Below are 20,810 nucleotides of genomic sequence, written 5' to 3'. Positions count from 1 at the left end.
TCGGATCCGATCCCATATCCGTCAAGAAACCTTGGAAGGGACCGTAGATGTGTTTACTCCCCCACCAGAGCGTCCAGTCCAAAGGGATCAGCAGGGGCACCCTTGTAGACAAGTTGGCAGCGTAGAGATGTCACCAACTGATGCATAGGAGTAGTCCACCCCTGGTAATGTTTACATTACAGCAAGTGCCTCTTCCGCGGAAACTGATCTGTGGGCACCTGATAACCTCTCCACGCAGGAGAGGAGGGCAGAGCAGAAAAGAAAAGCGGCAAATCAACTGGTCTAAAAAAGGGGTCTATTTAAAAGCTAGGGTGCATAAATGAGTTTTAAAACAAGACTTAAATGCTTCTCCTTAGATGGCATCTCCAACTGTTACCGGTAGGGCATTCCAGAGTACTGGAGCCTGAATAGAAAACGCTCGACTGCCCGAAGACTTTTTTTGGTCTCTGAGAATAATTAATAAGCCGGAGTTCTTAAAATGCAGATTTCTGGCCAGGACATATGGTACAATACAATCAGCAAGATAGGATGGGTAGAGACAATCTTAAGTGAACAGGCAGCCAGTGCAGGTCAGCCAGTCAGTGTTGCCAACTCCTCAGCAAAGAAAGTAGCTATTTGCTATCCTAAAAGTTGCTAGAAATCGCAAGATGATGTCATACCCTCATTTGCATAATTTATTGTAATGGACGCTGTAGGAGAGTTACAAAGGTGAGTTTAAAAAAATAAGTATGATTTAGAACTGCAAATTAACTTTCTTCTTTTGATTCTTAATTGTTAAATCAACTGTGTTCTGCATTGTTAAATGTTATAGTATCACCTCTGATCAAAAGAATGGAGGGTTTTGATATTCACTAATTAACCAAATCTAATGGCTGGCTAATTAACATGAACAAAGCAATTGGGACGTTGCAGTGATTTACTTTAGCTTGACATGAAAGTGAATAAATATTTACATTTAAATCTTGCTCTTTAAACCAAGGCAGAAAAAGTGTCAGCTTTGCACATGCTCATTTCATTTGCAGTAATGGAGGCATGTGGGTCTCCTCTCTGCACTGACGGACATGATAAGATAGCTAGCTGGATTTGTCACAGGGAGACACACACATACCCGCTGAGCAAGTGACTGAGGCTGTGTTCAGTAGGCAAATCAAATTCAGTGATTTATTTAAGTGTGACAAAAAATAAACATTTACATTTAAAATTCCAGTTGAACCTTCCGGTGAGTAACTCGGAAATTAGATTTGTCGCTAGTTGCTTTTCACAAAAAATGTCGCTAAGAGGATTGGAAAGTCGCCAGATTTAGCGACAACGTCGCCAAGTTGGCAACACTGGAGCCAATATAGGCGTAATATGATCAAACTTTCTTGTCCTTGTCAAAAGTCTAGGAGCCGCTTTTGTACCAACTGTAATCTTTTAATGCTAGACATGGGGAGATCCGAAAATAATACGTTATCGTAATCGAGACGAGACGTAACCAACGCATGACTAATGGTCTTTAGCGATATTGTGGCGATGAAAGAAGGCTGTTCTAGTGTCACTCTTAATGTTTGACTTAAACGAGGGATTTGGGTCGAAAATAATGTCGATATTTTTCCCAACGTCGCTTTGTATAATTGTTTTGTATTCAAATGTTAAGGTGGTATCCTTAAATAAGAGCTGGCGTCCAGTAGGATCGATAATCAACATTTCTGTTTTCTTGGCGTTAAGGTGCAAAAAGTTGCTGCACATCCATTGTTTGATTTCATTAAGACACGCCTCAAGATAATAGTAATAATAATAATAATGGATTAGATTTTATATAGCGCTTTTCTATTATTAGATACTCAAAGCACTGACAGAGAAGTGGGAACCCATCATTCATTCACACCTGGTGGTGGTAAGCTACATTTGTAGCCACAGCTGCCCTGGGGTAGACTGACGGATTGCTTACGGCCCCTCCGACCACCACCTGTCATTCATTCATCATTCATTCACCAGTGTGAGCGGCACCAAGGGCAAGGGTGAAGTGCAGCGACTTGGATGTCAAGAGGCGGGGAGCAAACCTGCAACTCTCAGGTTTCTGGCACGGCTGCTCTACCCACTACGCCATGCCGCCCCTGAAGATGACTCCAATCTGGCGTGTTGTTCAGCTTTAGGGTCATTTAAAGTTGGGTGTCATCAGCATAACAATGAAAACTAACACCTTATTTGCATATGATGTTGCCTCGAGGCAGCATATAATTTCTTAAGAATGAAGGGCCAAGAACCAAACCCTGTGGAACTCCACCCGTTACCTTAACATACTCCGAGGTCATGTTGTTATTGGAGGTGCACTGTTCAGTAAGATAGGAGATAAACCAAGAAAAGGCTTAGCCTGAAATATCGATGTGTTTTGATACACTCTAATAGAATGTTATGATTGACTGTATCGAAAGCAGCGCTGAGATCAAGTAGCAGCAACATGGATGACGCATCAGACTTGGACTTCCTTTTTATTGTCATTCAAATTTGAACTTTACAGTACAGATAAGAATTAAATTTTGTTACATCAGCTCATGGTAGTGCAGAATAAAAAAGCAATAAGGTGCATATATAAATAAATAAATAGGTTACTGTACAGATAAATATATTGCACTTTTTCATAGGCATCCACGTTTATGGATGTATGTTATATTGTCTTTTTTTATTCCAGCGAGTTAATCCATTTTGGGAGGAGTTGAGGGGATAATTATGATGCGTTCAAGAGTCTTACGGCCTGAGAGAAGAAGCTGTTACAGAACCTGGAGGTTCTGCTTCGGAGGCTGCGGAACCTCTTTCTAGAGTCCAGCAGTGAACACAGTCCTTGGTGGGGGTGGGAGGAGTCTTTGCAGATTTTCTGAGCCCTGGTCAGGCAGCGGCTTTTTGTGATCTCCTGGATAGGAGGAAGAGGAGTCCTGATGATCTTTTCCGCCGTCCTCACCACTCTCTGGAGAGACTTCCAGTCTGAGGCATTGCAGGCTCCAGTCCAGACAAAGATGCTGTTGGTCAGTAGGCTCTCTATAGTGCCTCTGTAGAATGTGGTGAGAATGGGGGTAGGGAGCTGCGCTCTTTTCATCCGACGCAAAAAGTGCATGCGCTGCTGAGCTCTTTTTACAAGAGCTCCGGTGTGTAGGGACCAGGTCATATTGTCAGTTATCTGCACCCCCAGGAACTTGGTGCTGCTTACCATCTCCACCGCTGTGCCATTGATGAAGAGTGGCGCGTGGCTGGACTGGTGCTTCTTGAAGTCAACGATGACCAGCAGCCATAGTTAGCAATAGATCATGAGTACGGTAATTTTTGCGAGGGCTGTCTTAGTAGAGTTACTTGTCCTGAAATTGGACTGAAAAGGTTCAGAGAGATTGTTAGATGCAAAGTGTTGATTTAGCTGCTGTGCAACAATTGTTTCTATCTTTTTTGAGCTAAAGGGAAAGTGCGACACCAGCTGTTAGCTTAGGAGGAAGTCAGAATCGAGGTTAAGTCTTTTGACCTGAGGATGAATAACTGGGAACAGTACCAGAGGAAAGTGATAATTTAATAATAGTTGTCACTGATGGTCCTAATATTACAAACAGCTCATTGATAAGTTTCCCAGGAAATGGGTCAATTAAACATGATATTTGTTTTGTCCCATTTACGAGTCGCAGGAGTTCCTCTGTTATCTTTTCAAAAAGAGAGAGATTATTTTGGTGAGTATTATCCGTAATATGTACACTTGTACCTGCGTTAATAGAACCCAGTTTGAGCTGGGACGTGTTATCGTATGGCGGGGCGATTATATGATCGTGATCGATGATCGCGGTTAATTTGATTTCGATCACGGTGATCAGCTGTTAGCATTTTCACCTTGATCAAACATTGCGGAAATGTCTGTTAGAAGTTATCGCAGTACTAAACAGTAGGGAAGCAACAATGCTTGGTATAATCCTGCACGGAACAATCCGCCTTTATTGCCCGGATCCTGTGTATGTCTGTTGATATGTGTTAGTGTTAGTGTATGTTTGCGTGTCTGTGCGCAATCCCCGTTCCACCTTCGCAAAAGTTGGCACGTCACGCGACGTTCAATTTTCAATCAGTGTTGTGCCTCTTCCCCCTTACACAGCTGGAAGTGCAGCCCAAACGAATAAAATAAAGAATTATGACTATCATTAGCATAGAAATTGAAACACAACCTTTAGAAGAAGGAGCAACTTCAGTGGCACACTTTAGTTTCACTATCTGCTGCGACTCACCAGTAATCTTTGCCCTTAATGCGGACTCACAGGCAGGCAGGCACTGTACGTCTTTGTGACTGAACTACTGTGTTGGTCTTGACTGGGAGAATAAACAACCCCACTAATTTAATCATAAAAAGGCATTTTTATATCTAAATATTTTAATTGAATTTAATTGTCTTTATTGTCATTGTACCAGTACAACAAAATTTGCAGAAATAATTTAACATTAAAAGCATAAAAAAGAATAGGCGAGATCTTTAAAAGACACATTTAACACGACGAGCTTACAAACACACACGAATGCATGCACGCACCCACACACACACGCACACACACACACGCACACACACACGCACATAAACGCACTCACACACACGTACACTTGCACGCAGCTTAAGGAGACAAAACAAAAAACAGTAGGTTGCAGAGACCCTAAGCACATATTGCAGACATTGAACATCCGAGGTAGAAACAGTAAAGTGCAGCACATTTGGTGATTATAAGGAAAAAGGTGGTTTTGAGTACATGTACTTTTTATATTTGTGTTTGTATTTGTGGATTTGTGTATGTTTTGTAACTGGATATGTTTATTATTATTTTACTTTGAACTTTTGAAAAGGACCCCAGGAAGACTAGCTTGGCGTTTGTGCGTCGGCTAATGGGCATCCTCAATAAACAATAAATATATATTTACTATAACACAGATAAAGATTTATAGGAGAAAGTATTTGCGGTGATAAGCCCTGATAGAAAAGCTTATTAGACCGAGCATTTAGAGACCTGAAATGTCCGCCTGATGGTAATAATTCAAAATGTTGGTGACCTGGGTGGGACGAATCCCTTAGAATGTTTTTAGCCCTACTAAGACATTGAGTGCTATACAGTTCTTAATTTTTTGGGCTGTGTTAACAACCCTTTGGAGGGCTTTCCGGTCAGCCACTGTGCAGCTAGCAAACCATACACAGATGCAGTACATCAGTATGCTTTCTATGGAACAATGATAGAATGACACCAAAAGTTTCTGAGTCAGATTGTTATTCCTGACAACTCTCAGAAAGTACAGTCTCTGCTGTGCTTTCTTGATGGTGGTTGTGGTGTTAATGTTTCAAGTTAAGTCCTGCACATCGAGAAACCGGAAATATGTTACCCTCTTCACCTGTTTCCTCCCCGATAAACAGAGACTGAGTGTCTGTTTTGGCTTTCCTCCTGAAGTCTATGGACCAGCTCCTTGGTCTTGGAGGTGTTCAGGACAAGGTTATTGTCTGAACACCACATTGAGAGCTGCTCCACCTCGTCTCGGTAAGCCGACTCATTTCCCCCAGAGGTGAGCCCCATGACTGTGGTATCATCAGCAACTTGATGATGGCGTTGCTCAAGTGTGCGGGGGTGCAGTCATGCGTGTAGAGGGTGTAGAGTAGGGGGCTCAGCACACAGCCCTGAGGCCAGCCGATCTTTATGCCACGGGCTGTGGAGATGTGGGGGCCGACCTTCACCACTTGGGAGTGGTTCGACAGGAATTCCTTGATCCAAAGGCAGACAGAGTTGGATATTCCCAGTTCTAAAAGTTTGGTAGTGCTGAGCTCAAGTCCACAAATAGTAGCCGCGCATAGCTGCCCTGCTGCTCCAGGTGGGACAAAGAGCATCCTCTGTGCACCTGTTCGTTCTGTAGGCAAACTAGTGAGGGTCAAACCTGGGTGGGAGATTTGAAATGATGTGTGTCTGTACCAGTTTCTTAAAGTACTTCATGATGAGTGGGGTAAGTGCTACTGGACGGTAGTCATTAAGGCGGCTGATGGAAGTGATTGGAATGATGGTTGAGGCCTTGAGACAGGGAGGGACGGCACCCTGGGACAGTGACTGTGTAAAAATGGTTGTAAAAACCCCAGCAAGCTGGTCAGCACAGTCCTGGAACACCTGTCACGAGATGCCGTCCAGACCTGTTGCTTTCCTCAGCTTCACCGCCCTCATCATGTGTTTCACCTCATGGTCCTCCACTTTGACAAAGTGACTGCTGTGGGCTGAAAGATGTGGTGTGGCTGTGTCCTATGAGGTTACCTTGAAGCAGATACACTATATTGCCAAAACTATTTGGCCACCTGCCTTGACTCACATATGAACTTGAAGTGCCATCCCATTCCTAACCCATAGGGTTCAATATGATGTCGGCCCATCTTTCGCAGCTATTACAGCTTCAACTCATCTGGGAAGGCTGTCCACAAGGTTGCAGAGTGTGTTTATAGGAATTTTCGACCATTCTTCCAAAAGCACATTGGTGAGGTCACACACTGATGTAGGTCGAGAAGGCCTGGCTCTCAGTCTCTGTTCTAATTTATCCCAAAGGTGTTCTATCGGGTTCAGGTCAGGAGTCTGTGCAGGCCAGTCAAGTTCATCCACACTAGACTCTGTCATCTATGTCTTCATGGACCTTGCTTGTTTGAAGAGGAAGGGGCCTGCTCCAAACTGTTCCCACAAGGTTGGGAGCATGGAATTGTCCAAAATGTTTTGGTATTCTGGAGCATTCAAAGTTACTTTCACTGGAACTAAGGGGCCAAGCCCAACTCCTGAAAAACAACCCACACCATAATTCCTCCTCCACCAAATTTCACACTCGACACAATGCAAACGAGTCTGGGTTTGGCAACCTCCAAACCCAGACTCATCCATCAGATTGCCAGATAGAAAAGCGTGATTCATCACTCCAGAGAACGCGCCTCCCCTGCTCTAGAGTCCAGTGCGATGTTCTTTACACCACTGCATCCAACGCTTTGCATTGGACCTGGTGATGTATGGCTAAGATGCAGCTGCTCGGCCATGGAAACCCATTCCATGAAGCTCTCTGCGAACGGCTAATTGAAAAGGTCATATGAAGTTTGAAGCTCTGTAGCAACTGTGCAGAAAGTCGGCGACCTCTTTGCACTGTGCGCTTCAGCATCCGCTGACTCTTCTGTCAGTTTACCTTGCCTACCACTTGGTGACTGACTTGCTGTTGTTCCCAAACTCTTCCATTTTCTTCTAATAACGCCGACAGTTGACTTTGGAATATTTAGGAGCGAGGAAATTTCACGACTGGATTTGTTGCACAGGTGGCTTCCTATGACAGTTCCACGCTGGAAATCACTGAGCTCCTGAAAGCGGCCCATTCTTTCACAAATATTTGTAGAAACAGTCTCTATGCCTAAGTACTTGATTTTATACACCTGTGGCTGGGACAAGTGATTAGGACAACTGATTCTGATCATTTGGATGGGTGGCTAAATACTTTTGGCAATATAGTGTATTTTTTTATATGTCTGCAAATATTCAACTCCTCTGATATAATATGTACTAAAAACCTCGCAGACATACACTTTGTGGTTAAAACATTTTTTAGTTTGTGGATAAAAACAGTTTGTTCCTGAAATAATCATTAAACTTGTTTTATTTGTTGGTAAATTTTATTTTACACACAGTTTGTTCCTTAAATAATCATTAAACTTGTTTTATTTGTTGGTACTGTACCTTAAATTCAAACTGAACTTTAATGTACTTTTATTAAATATAAACTACAAAATTTAAGTTTAAAAAAACTCCATAATCTTGGTGGGCGTTTGCCAAATACCTGATGAGAAGCTCTGTTGTATACAAGTAATCAAAGAATACAAATAATATTTTGCCGATTGAAAGTGTCGCTTAGTAAATACTAACTTGAAATAAAGTCTTATAGTATTCACTACACCAATGATACTTTGTTTACTGCAGAATGTTTGTGATGACCAGCAAAAAAACAAAATAACTTTGAAAAGAACAAAGTTGTCTTTTCCCCCCAAAATGGGGTTACCTGTACCATTGCACCTTTAGTAAACACAATCATAGATATGAACAAAATTTTAGCATACCGTATGTTACCTTGAGCAAACATGGCGGAAATGTCTGTTTAAAGACACTGGGGTAGTAAATAGATGCAACTGTACACGCTATAAACCTGCACGGTTATCAATAACGCCTATATAATTTGGGAACGATGCCGAGGGTCAAGAGTCTAGCAAGAGTCGTAGTTGTGATAGCATTATTGTTACGGCTGCTAAAGCATTGTTTTTTAGTAGCTTGTTGACAATGGGTCAGAACTTCAAATTTTGTAAGGTAGTGATCAGACATTACTTTAGTGTACGGGAGTACCACAACCTTAGAGGTGGGGACACCCCGGACTAGGGCTATATCGTATTACCGTTGTGATTTGTGGGTTAATTTTTTGTGCAAGGCCACATTTATCAATTATAGTGTATAGCTCCACGCATGGAGGGTCTGTTGGTGTATTCATATGGATATTAAAATCCCCCAATACATTTATATTATCTGCATGGGTCACAAGATCAGCAACAAGCTCTGAGAATTTGCTGATTAAGTCCGAATGTAATCCAGGGGGGCGATAGATCACAGCTAGATGGAGAGGAACCAAAAATATTTAATCTCTATATAAAGGATATTTGTAAAGTTACACAAGACTTAAAGTTAGTATTATTTTCAGACGAGACAACTGCATTTTGTTCAGAAGAAAACACACGGAAGGTAATACAAATAATGACCGAAAAAATTTACAAATTATAACGATGGTTTAACAAAAACAGACTATCTTTGAATCTCAGTAAAACTAAAATAATCCTATTCGGTAACAGTATAAGAGAAAGTCAAACACAAATACAAATAGATGGAATAGACATTGAAAAGTAAAATAATAAAATATTTGGGAGTAATAATAGATGATAAAATTAACTATATAAAATATACAACATAAGGTAGCAAGAAATATTTCAATAATGAACAAAGCAAAAATATGTACCGGACAAAAAAATCACTCCATATTTTTTACTGCTTGCCAATTTTACTTTATTTGAGTTATTGTGCAGAAATACAGGGACGCAACTACAAGATTACACTAACGATGTTACAAAAAAGGTCAGAATAATACACAATGTTGAATACAGAGAACATACAAACACTATGGAATCCAAAATATTGAAATTCAAAGACTTGGTGTATTTGCAAACAGCTAAAATTATGCACAACGCAAACTGTAACCTGCTACCCAAGAATGTACAATGTTTCTCAACAAGAGGAGAAATATAACCTTAGAGAAAAATCTAACTCAAAACACTTGTATGCACGTACAACACTTAAAACCTATAGTATATCAGTATGTGGAATTCAGTTATGGAATGGATTAAGCAAATAAATCAAACAGTGTACTGATATAATCCAGTTTAAGATGCTATTCAAACTACAAGTGTTTACAAAGTACAATGAAGACGACATTAGGTAGACATCTTGATAAGTACCGTATTTTCCACACTATAAGGCGCACCTTCAATGAATGGCCTATTTTAAAACTTTGTTCATATATAAGGCGCACCGCATTATAAGGCGCATAGAATAGACGCTACAGTGGAGGCTGGGGTTGCGAGACCTGTTGTGGCTCAATATTGGTCCATATATAAGGCGCACCGGATTATAAGGCGCACTGTCAACTTTTGAGAAAATTGGAGGTTTTTAGGTGCGCCTTATAGTGCGGAAAATACGGTATTTAAATGAGTTATTAATCTCGTATGTGAATTGTGGTACCTAGAATACATTGATTCAAACAGTTACAATTTGAGAATAAGGAATGATTGCATGTATTCAAAGTTGTTATAAGGGATTGGATTAAATAAGCTTTGCTTCTTCTTACTCCTTTTCGGACATGTTGTAATGAGAAATGGAAATGTGTATTATATGATGTAACATGCTGACATTGTATACATGTTCGAAATAAAGAAACAAAGGTAGCAGTGTAACAGACCTCCTAGTAAGCAGCTCAAATTATATATATGTGTTACTACGTTGGTTAGGGCTCAGGTTGAGGTTTTCATCGGATATTAGTGCGGACCCTCCACCTCTTTTAAGGGGACCAACAATATCTCTATTGACCTCATTAGCATATAGCACTTTGGGAGGCAACGATCTGATGTTTAAAAAGCCCATATTATAGGTAGTGGGCTGTTTTGAGGCATTTTTGGTAATGGTATCCGTAGTACTGATATTAATAACATTACGTCTATTTCGCGTAGTGCGCATTAAATAATTTCGATCCCATCTAGGAATTGATATCTTGGAGATTTTTAGATTATTTGCTTGGTGCTGTGATAGATTTAACGCTTCATAATTTGCCACCTCAGTCGAATTATGTGTACTTCTGACACAGTCACTTGACAAAAAAAAATATCTGAGTAATGTATTATTCTACGAGTAATGCTACATGTGCAGTACTTTTCCAGCCTGGCGCTGGTTAGATCTAACCAAACTGACCCATGCTAACAGGCACTGTAATTGCATGTGCCCAAGCTTGCTCTAGTATAGTTAGTCAAGTGCGACTCAAACATTGATCTATGTTTATAGTGATGGCACCTTCCCGTTTAGGGTAAAGGCTGTCCCTCTTCAGCAAGACTGGTTTTCCCCAGAAGGAGGGCCACTTATTAATAAACGTTAGTCCCCGTTTTCTCCAAAAACTAGCCAGCCACTTGTTAAGTGAGACTAATCTGCTATATCTCTCATCATGGCCTCTCACAGGCGAGGTCATCTTTCTGGCAGGATTACAAGTCCTAGCTAATGTTCCTCATTGTAGTCTCTGACGGTCTCATCCTAGTGTCATTGGAGCCGACGTGTACAACTATGTTTGGTGGTGCAATTACCCTGTCGTACGTATTTTTAGGCCTGTTACGAGTCAGCTACGTAACATTAGCTTCAATGTCGGGTGCTCGGGCCCCGTGAATACACTGAATTGTGGCTGATTTACTAAACTGTATGTTACCCGATAGCTAATGTGTTGTGGCCGGTTCACTGGGGTGTAGAACTTGCTAATGGGCTAAATAAATCTGTTATGTGTCAAAGCCGGTTCACCGTCGCTTGTCAGCCGCTTTGGGCTACTACAAACTGGGCTAGTCAGCTCGCTACTGCTAATGCTAGCAAACGTTTCCGCAGCGTCTAAAGTTACGAAGTTACTCTGCACTACCTGGCGGACAATGCCATCTAGCAGGGTCAACCTATGCCGGGGCGGCATAGCTCGGTTGGTAGAGCGGCCGTGCCAGCAACTTGAGGGTTGCAGGTTCGATTCCCACTTCCGCCATCCTAGGCACTGCCGTTGTGTCCTTGGGCAAGACACTTTACCCACCTGCTCCCAGTTCCACCCACACTGGTTTGAATGTAACTTAGATATTGGGTTTCACTATGTAAAGCGCTTTGAGTCACTAGAGAAAAGCGCTATATAAATATAATTCACTTCACTTCATTTCACAACCTATCCATGAAAAGTGCATGAAGAACAGGATGCCATACTGAGTGAGTGGAAGGTTCCATCTCTGCTACAATGAGATGCCCTGTGTTTTGCCTGACAGGCATGTAAAATGAATGAATAAAACCCTTTCAGTCGAGGACGTTTAAGATATCTACCTACTGGGAATCATAATAATAGGGCCTCTGCTGACCATAAATAGACAATTAGAGAGAAATATTTAAATTTGTTTTGCTCAATTTTCAATCACATACATTCTAATCTGGATTGTTTTCCCTGGCTGCAGTTGACTTGGCAAGGTATTTGCTTCATTGCGCTGTCATTGGATAGTGCAATGAAGACGCAACAAACTCCTTCCCTGTCTCTCATGGACATTGTTTATTGACTTTTGTTGGACTGACTGGCTGTGTTATCGCATTTGCGACAGCACCAAGGTTGTGGAACAGAGACACGCTGCAGGTTTACACACACATATGCATCCACAGAAAATACACACCATCCCCCCACGTACCCCACCACCACATCTTCGATACGGTTTGACGTCAAACGGAGCAGTGCCTCTAGTGGCTGGCAGCTCTTGGCCGGATGCCTGCCCACTCTCTTCTGTTACAAGTCTCATGGTTTCTGTGTCGCAACATGTGTATGTGCTTATCGTGGCTATCAAGTTTTGTACCCCTCCAACCAGAGGAGCCTCGTCTGAGATCTTTTTTTTCCTCCCTATTGCCCGCGTCCACCTTTTGCCCACCTTTTACGAGGTGCTGTTAGTGGCGACCCATCAGCGTTCCTCTTCTGTAGTATAATAGTTCAATCAATCAAAGTTTACTTGTACAGCCCTTAATTACAAATGTCTCAAAGGGCTGCACAAGCCACACCGACATCCTCGGCTCAGATCCACATTAGGGCAAGAAAAAACTCAACCCAATTAGGATGAGAAACTTTGGAAGGGATCGCAGATGTGAGGACCCACCCTTGGGTGACCGGTGCATTGGATGCTGAGTGGATACAGTTAATAACGTGAAAGTCCAGTTCATAGTGAGGCCAGCAGTGGATCCTCTTGTATGTAGACAAGTCCACAGCTTAGAGAAATCATCAACTGATGCATAGAGCAGTGGTCCATCAGTTTAGAGAAATCATCAACTGATGCAGAGAGCAGTGGTCCATCCTGGGTCCCAATTTGGAACAGCTAGCGTCTTCTCCGTGGAAGCTGATGACTTCTCCACGCAGGATAGGGGGGCTGATCAAAAAAGAGAGACGGCAGATCAACTGGTGTAAAAAGGGGACTATTTAAAGGCTAGAGTGTATGAATGAGATTTAAGATGGGACCTAAATGCTTTTACTGAGGTAGCATCTCTAACTGTTCCCAGTAGGGCATTCCCGAATACTGGAGCCCGAATAGAAAACGCTCTATAGATCGCATACATTTTTTGGGCTCTGGGAATCACTAAGAAGCCGTATTTCTTAGAAAGCAGATTTCTGGCTGGGACATACGGTACAATACAATCAGCAGGGGACATACAGTGCAATACAATCAACAAGATAAGATAGAGCTAAACCGTACAGTATTTTATATGTAAATACTAAAACCTTAAAGTCACATCTAAAGTGCACAGGAAGCCCGTGCAGGTGAGCCAGTATAGGCGTAATATGATCAAACATTCTTGTCGTTGTCAAAAGTTCAGCAGCTGTATTTTGTACCAACTGTAATCCTTTAATGCTAGACATAGGGAGACCTGAAAATATACTATCCAGGAATCGAGACGAAACATAACGGACGCATGAATAATGATCTCCGCGTTGGTGGTGGACGAATTGGGACGATTTTTTAAGATATTACGGAGATGAAAGAAGGCTGTTTTAGTATCATTCTTAATGTGTGACTCAAACGAGGGAGTTGGGTCAAAGATAATATCGAGATTCTTTACCGAGTCGCTTTGTATAATTGTTTTGTTGTCAAATGTTAAGGTGATATTATTAAATAAGTGCCGGTGTCCAGCAGGACCGATAATCAACATTTCCGTTTTCTTAGCAGTAAGATGTAAAAAGTTGCTGGACATCCATCGTTTCATTACATTTAGACACGCCTCCAGATGACTACAATCTGGTGTTGGTCAGTTTAAGGGGCATGTAAAGTTGGGTGTCATCAGCATAACAATGAAAGCTAAAGCCGTATTTGCGTATGATGTGTCACCTAGCGACAGCATGTAGATGCTGAAGAGTGCAGGGCCAAGGACCGAACCCTGTCGAACTACGCACGTTACCATAATATGCTCAAAGGTCATGTTATGGGAGACACACTGCATCCTGTCAGTAAGATAGGAGTTAAACCAAGAAAAGGTTTTGATACGTGCCAATAGAATGTTATGATCGACGGTATCGAAAGCAGCGCTGAGATCAAGTAGCAACAACTTGGATGACGCATCAACAGCCATAGTTAGCAATAGATAGAGTGATTAGAGTAGAGTAATTTCCCCTGAAACCAGACCGAAAAGTTTCACAGAGATTGTTAGATGCTAATTGTTCATTTAGCTGCTGTGCAACAATTTTTTTGAGATAAGGGAAGGTGGTTGGTAGTTTACCATTAGACTGAGACAAACTTTTTTGATCCACAAGGGAAACATGAGGTCAGAATCGAGGTTAGGTCTTTTGAGTAGCGGTTGAATAACTGCTGTTTTGAATGCTACGGGAACAATACCAGAGGAAAGTGATAAGTTAATAAAATTTAGCACCGAATGTCCTAAAATTATAAACAGCTCCTTGATAAGTTTCCCACGAAGTGGGTCAAGTAAAAGTGTTGTTTGTTTTGTCCCATTTACGAGTCGCAGGAGTTTTTCGAATGTTCTTTTTTTTTAAAAGACAGATTATTTTGGAGCTCAATATCCGTCGTGCATACATTTGTATATGCGATAATAGAACCCAATTGGAGTTGGGATGCGATATCTTTAATGTCCTTTCTACAAACCCCGTTTCCATATGAGTTGGGAAATTGTGTTAGATGTAAATATAAACGGAATACAATGATTTGCAAATCATTTTCAACCCATATTCAGTTGAATATGCTACAAAGACAACATATTTGATGTTCAAACTGATAAACATTTTTTTTTTGCAAATAATCATTAACTTTAGAATTTGATGCCAGCAACACGTGATAAAGAAGTTGGGAAAGGTGGCAATAAATACTGATAAAGTTGAGGAATGCTCATCAAACACCTATTTGGAACATCCCACAGGTGTGCAGGCTAATTGGGAACAGGTGGGTGCCATGATTGGGTATAAAAACAGCTTCCCAAAACATGCTTAGTCTTTCACAAGAAAGGATGGGGCGAGGTACACCCCTTTGTCCACAACTGCGTGAGCAAATAGTCAAACAGTTTAAGAACAACGTTTCTCAAGGTGCAATTGCAAGACATTTAGGGATTTCAACATCTACGGTCCATAATATCATCAAAAGGTTCAGAGAATCTGGAGAAATCACTCCACGTACGCGGCATGGCCGGAAACCAACATTGAATGACCGTGACCTTCGATTCCTTAGCATCAAAAACCGACATCAATCTCTAAAGGATATCACCACATGGGCTCAGGAACACTTCAGAAAACCACTGTCACTAAATACAGTTGGTCGCTACATCTGTAAGTGCAAGTTAAAGCTCTACTATGCAAAGCGAAAGCCATTTATCAACAACATCCAGAAATGCCGCCGGCTTCTCTGGGCCCGAGATCATCTAAGATGGACTCATGCAAAGTGGAAAAGTGTTCTGTGGTCTGACGAGTCCACATTTCAAATTGTTATTGGAAATATTTGACATCGTGTCATCCGGACCAAAGGGGAAGTGAACCATCCAGACTGTTATCGACGCAAAGTTCAAAAGCTAGCATCTGTGATGGTATAGGGGTGCATTAGTGCCAAAGGCATGGGTAACTTACACATCTGTGAAGGCACCATTAATGCTGAAAGGTACATACAGGTTTTGGAACAACATGTGCTGCCATCTAAGCGCTGTCTTTTTCATGGACACCCCTGCTTATTTCAGCAAGACAATGCCAAGCCGCATTCAGCACGTGTTACAACAGCGTGGCTTCGTAAAAAAAGAGTGCAGGTACTTTCCATGGTCCGCCTGCAGTCCAGACCTGTCTCCCATCGGTAATGTGTGGCGCATTATGAAGCGTAAAATACGACAGCGGAGACCCCGAACTGTTGAACGACTGAAGCGCTACATAAAACTAGAATGGAAAATAATTCCACTTTCAAAGATTCAACAATTAGTTTCCTCAGTTCCCATCGTTTATTGAGTGTTGTTAAAAAAAGGTGATGTAACACAGTGGTGAACATGCCCTTTCCCAACTACTTTGGCACGTGCTGCAGCCATGAAATTCTAAGTTAATTATTTTTTGCAAAAAAAAAAAAGTTTGAACATCAAATATCTTGTCTTTGTAGTGCATTCAATTGAATATGGGTTGAAAAGAATTTGCAAATCATTGTATTCCGTTTATATTTACATCTAACACAATTTCCCAACTCATATGGAAACGGGGTTTGTAATGAGTTCAATTTTCTTGGTAAAAAATTGCATAAAGTCATCAGCCTACTGGGAGAAGTTTCTTGGGTTAGCGACGCTCTTGCGTTAAACTAATATTTACGATTGTTTTTTTTGAGACTGCTGAGATTTGAGTAGTAATTAGTTTTAGCTGTGGTAAGAGCATATTTTCAAGTTATTAAACTATCACTCCATGCTTGATGGAAAACTTAAAGTTAGTCGCAGGCCATTTGCGTTCCAGCTTTCTGAACAAGGGGGCCTTTCAGGGGCCTTTTTTAGCTTTAGCGGTTCTATACTATTAATGTCGTTGCGCAGGGAATCGTTAAAGTTGTTAATGAGGTTATCAATATAGCCCACATAATTTGGGAATGATGCCAATACCAAGGACAAAAGGCCAGCAAGAGTCGTATTTGTGGCAGCGAATAATGTGGCTGCTGCTAAAACATTTGTTGTTAGTAGTTTGTTGACAATGAGTCAGAGTTTCGAAGTTTAGAAGGTAGCGACCGGACATTACTTAAGTGTACGGGAGTACCATTACTTTTGAGGTGACACAAAGATTAGATTTATCGTATTACCGATGCAATGCGTGGGTTCATTTATTATATGTGTAAGACCACAGCTATCAATTATTGTCTGGAACGCCACGTACGGAGGGTCTGACGGGGTATTCATATGGATGTTAAAATCACCATTATAATTATATTATCTGCGTGCGTCACAAGATCAGCAAAAAGCTCTGAACATTCGCTATATAACAGCCAGATAGAGAGCTAGTGGTGTGACAGACCTCATAGTTAGCACCTCAAATGATTTATATGTATTACTTAGGTTAGGGCTAAGGTTAAGGTTTTCATTGGATATTAGTGCAACCATTTTAGGGTGACGGGCAATATGTGCACTTGTATAGTTAGGAGGAGATGCCTCGTTAAGTGGGAAAAATTAATCTGGTTTTAGCCAAGTTTCACTGAGACCAATGACGTTAAGATTGTTGTCTCTCGTGACCTCATTAACTAATAGTGCTTTGGGAGGCAATGATTTGATGTTTAAAAAGTTAAGTTAAAGTTAAAGTACCAATGATTGTCACAATCAATCAATGTTTACTTATATAGCCCTAAATCACGAGTGTCTCAAAGGGCTGCACAAGCCACAACGACATCCTCGGCTCAGATCCCACATCAGGGCAAGAAAAAACTCAACCTAATGGGAGAACAATGAGAAATCTTGGAGGGGACCGCAGATGTGGGGACCCCCCCACCCCCGGGCGAACGATGCAATGGACGTCGAGTGGATCTAGCATAGTATTGTGAGAGTCTAGTCCATAGTGGATCTAACATAATAGTGAGAGTCCAGTCCATAGTGGGGCCAGCAGGACACCATCCCGAGCATACACAGGTCAGCAGCGCAGAGACTACCCCAACCGATGCACAGACGAGTGGTCCACCCTGGGTCCCGACCCTGGACAGCCAGCGCTTCATCCATGGCCACCGAACCTGTGCCCCCCCCCCCCCCCCCCCCCCCCTCCTCCACGAAAGAGAGGGGGGCAGAGCAGAAAAGAAACGGCAGATCAACTGGTCTAAAAGGGGGGTCTATTTAAAAGCTAGACCGTTAAGATTGTTGTCTCTAATGACGTCATTAACTAATAACGTTTTGGGAGACAATGATCTTATGTTTAAAAAGCCCATATTATAGGTAGTGGGCTGTTTTGAGGAATTGTTGTTAAAGTTATCCATAGTAGTATTATTAATAATGTTGCGTTTATTTTGCTTAGTGCGCTTTAAATAATTTAGACCATATCTAGGAATTGACATGACGGGAATCTTCAGATTGTTTGCTGGGTGCTGCGATACACTGAACGCATCATAATTTGCCACCTTAGTAGAATGCATGTCCACCTCTGGCACAGTCACACAGCTCATTATAGGTAGTGGGCTGTTTTGAGGCATTTTTGTTAATTGTTTACGTAGTACTGGTATCAATTGTGTGCCTTAAAGGCCTACTGAAACCCACTACTACCGACCACGCAGTCTGATAGTTTATATATCAGTGATGAAATTTTAACATTGCAACACATGCCAATACGGCCGGGTTAGCTTATTAAAGTGCAATTTTAAATTTTGCGCCGAAATATCCTGCTGAAAATGTTTCGGTATGATGACGCCAGCGCGTGACATCACGGATTGTAGAGGACATTTTGGGACAGCATGGTGGCCAGCTATTAAGTCGTCTGTTTTCATCGCAAAATTCCACAGTATTCTGGACATTTGTGTTGGTGAATCCTTTTCAATTTGTTTAATGAACATTGGAGACAGCAAAGAAGAAAGCTGTAGGTGGGAAGCGGTGTATTGCGGCAGGTGTTGTGCCGGATAACGCTACCCCACCGTAGAATGCACCCCTTTACTGTTGCGCCGGATAACACAGCCGGTGTTTCATTGTTTACATTCCCGAAAGATGACAGTCAAGCTTTACCATTGGCCTGTGGAGAACTGGGACAACAGAGACTCTTACCAGGAGGACTTTGAGTTGGATGCGCAGACGCTGTACCGTGAGTACGCATGCAGCTGCGGCTTCTAAACATTTGATCGCTTGCCCATACGTGCGTGCCGCTATGTGCATGTCACGTACGTAACTTTGGGGACTTTGGGGAAATATATGTGCTGTATGAACTTTGGGGAGGTGAACAGTACTTTGGGCTGTGGGATTGAGTGTGTTGTGCAGGTGTTTGAGTTGTATTGGCGGGTTATATGGACAGGAGGGGGGAGGTGTTTGTTATGCGGCATTCATTTGTGGCATATTAAATATAAGCCTGGTTGTGTTGTGGCTAATAGAGTATATATATGTCTTGTGTATATTTACTGTTTTAGTCATTCCCAGCTGAATATCAGGTCCCACCCGCCTCTCACAGCATCTTCCCTATCTGAATCGCTCCCACTGCCCTCTAGTCCTTCACTCTCACTTTCCTCATCCACAAATCTTTCATCCTCGCTCAAATTAATGGGGAAATCGTCGCTTTCTCGGTCCAAAACGCTCTCGCTTCCGGTGGCCATGATTGTAAACAATGTGCAGATGTGAGGAGCTCCACAACCGGTGACGTCACGCGCATATCGTCTGCTACTTCCGGTACAGGCAAGGCTTTTTTATCAGCGACCAAAAGTTGCAAACTTTATCGTCGATGTTCTCTACTAAATCCTTTCAGCAAAAATATGGCAATATCGCGAAATGATCAAGTATGACACATAGAATGGACCTGCTATCCCCGATTAAATAAGAAAATCGCATTTCAGTAGGCCTTTAAATAATTTCGATCTCATCCAGGAATTGATATGGCGGGGATTTTGAGAATATTTGCTTGGTTCTGCGATAGATTTAACTCTTCATAATTTGTCACCTCAGTAGAATGCATGTCTACCTCTGGCACAGTCACTACAGAAAAAACATTATGTGAGTAATGTATTATTCTACAAGTAATGCTATTTGTGCAGGGATTTTCCAGCATGGTGTCCATCAATCTCTCTCGGAAGCAGGGGGCCCGAGACAAATACTCGATGCCGAGACATCTTTCTCGTGAGATTAAAAATCCTAATTATCTTCCTTTTTGTAATCTCTGACTGTTAGGACTGCCTGTTCCATAGCCGACATGTACAACCATGTTCATGTACCTAGTGGTGCGATTAGCCTGTCGCACTTGTTTACTAGGCCTACAAGCTTCTGGTTGAATTTTTGACCACTCCTTGACAAAATTGGTGCCTCACCTCTTCTCTTCCAAACATATTGCTGGGTATTGTGGCCAAACAACTACATTTTTGTTTCATTGGACCACAGAACTTTCTTCTAGAAGGTCTTATGTTTGTCCATGTGTTGTCAGATGAAACAAAAATTGCTGTATGTATACTTTTGACCCAGCAGATTTGGTCACATTTTCAGTAGACTCATAATAAATTAATAAAAGAACCCAACTTCATGAATGTTTTTTGTGACCAACAACTATGTGCTCCAATCAATCTATCACAAAAAAATAAGAGTTGTATATATATATATATATATATATATATATATATATATATATACATATATATATGTATATATGTGTATATATATATATATATATATATGTATTAGGGCTGCAACTAATGATTAATTTGATAATCGATTAATCTGTCGATTATTACTTCGATTAATCGATTAATAATCGGATAAAAGAGACAAACTACATTTCTATCCTTTCCAGTATTTTATTGAAAAAAAACCCAGCATACTGGCACCATGTTCTGGACATTGGGGGTGCAGCATACAGCAATAATAACACAGAAATGTAACTCATCAGATCAGAACTGAATCAAATATTGTACACGTTTCTGTTGTGAATAATAAAGGATTTATTTTAGGCTGCCTCTGAATAATAGCATGAAATATTCCAGCACCTTCATAACATTTAGTTATAATAAAGCGTCACTCAAATCTAAATATATTTATATAGCTTTATCGGGCCCGGCTACATTGAACCATTATGAAACCAACCTGAGATATTTCTGTCCGTTACATTTATTTCCAAATTGGTAACCGTGCGTTTTCTCTCTCAAAACGGAGTCAAATGTGCCGGAGACACATTATCAGCCCCGCGTTGCAATAAAGACATAACGTTAACGTTACTCACAAAAAAGCTGAACTCATGAATGCTTGTTGCCACTATGGACTTAAAAAGTTACGTACTGTGAGTTTTTCCCTTCATCCATGGCTCCAACATGTTTCCTTTTCAGGTGC

At 41.4% G+C, this 20,810-nt stretch overlaps 1 protein-coding gene across 2 annotated transcripts in view; it reads left to right on the top strand.

Annotated features, from left to right (window-relative positions):
• zswim8 (zinc finger, SWIM-type containing 8) overlaps positions 1-20,810 on the top strand; it is a 185,998-nt gene that overhangs the window by 55,259 nt on the left and 109,929 nt on the right. The gene's annotated exons all lie outside the window — the stretch shown is intronic.

Source organism: Nerophis lumbriciformis, linkage group LG02 (genome assembly GCF_033978685.3).
Source record: "Nerophis lumbriciformis linkage group LG02, RoL_Nlum_v2.1, whole genome shotgun sequence".
NCBI classification, from domain to species: domain Eukaryota; kingdom Metazoa; phylum Chordata; class Actinopteri; order Syngnathiformes; family Syngnathidae; genus Nerophis; species Nerophis lumbriciformis.
Note: the sequence above shows the minus strand (reverse complement) of the source record. Positions and strands in the feature narration are given on the sequence as shown.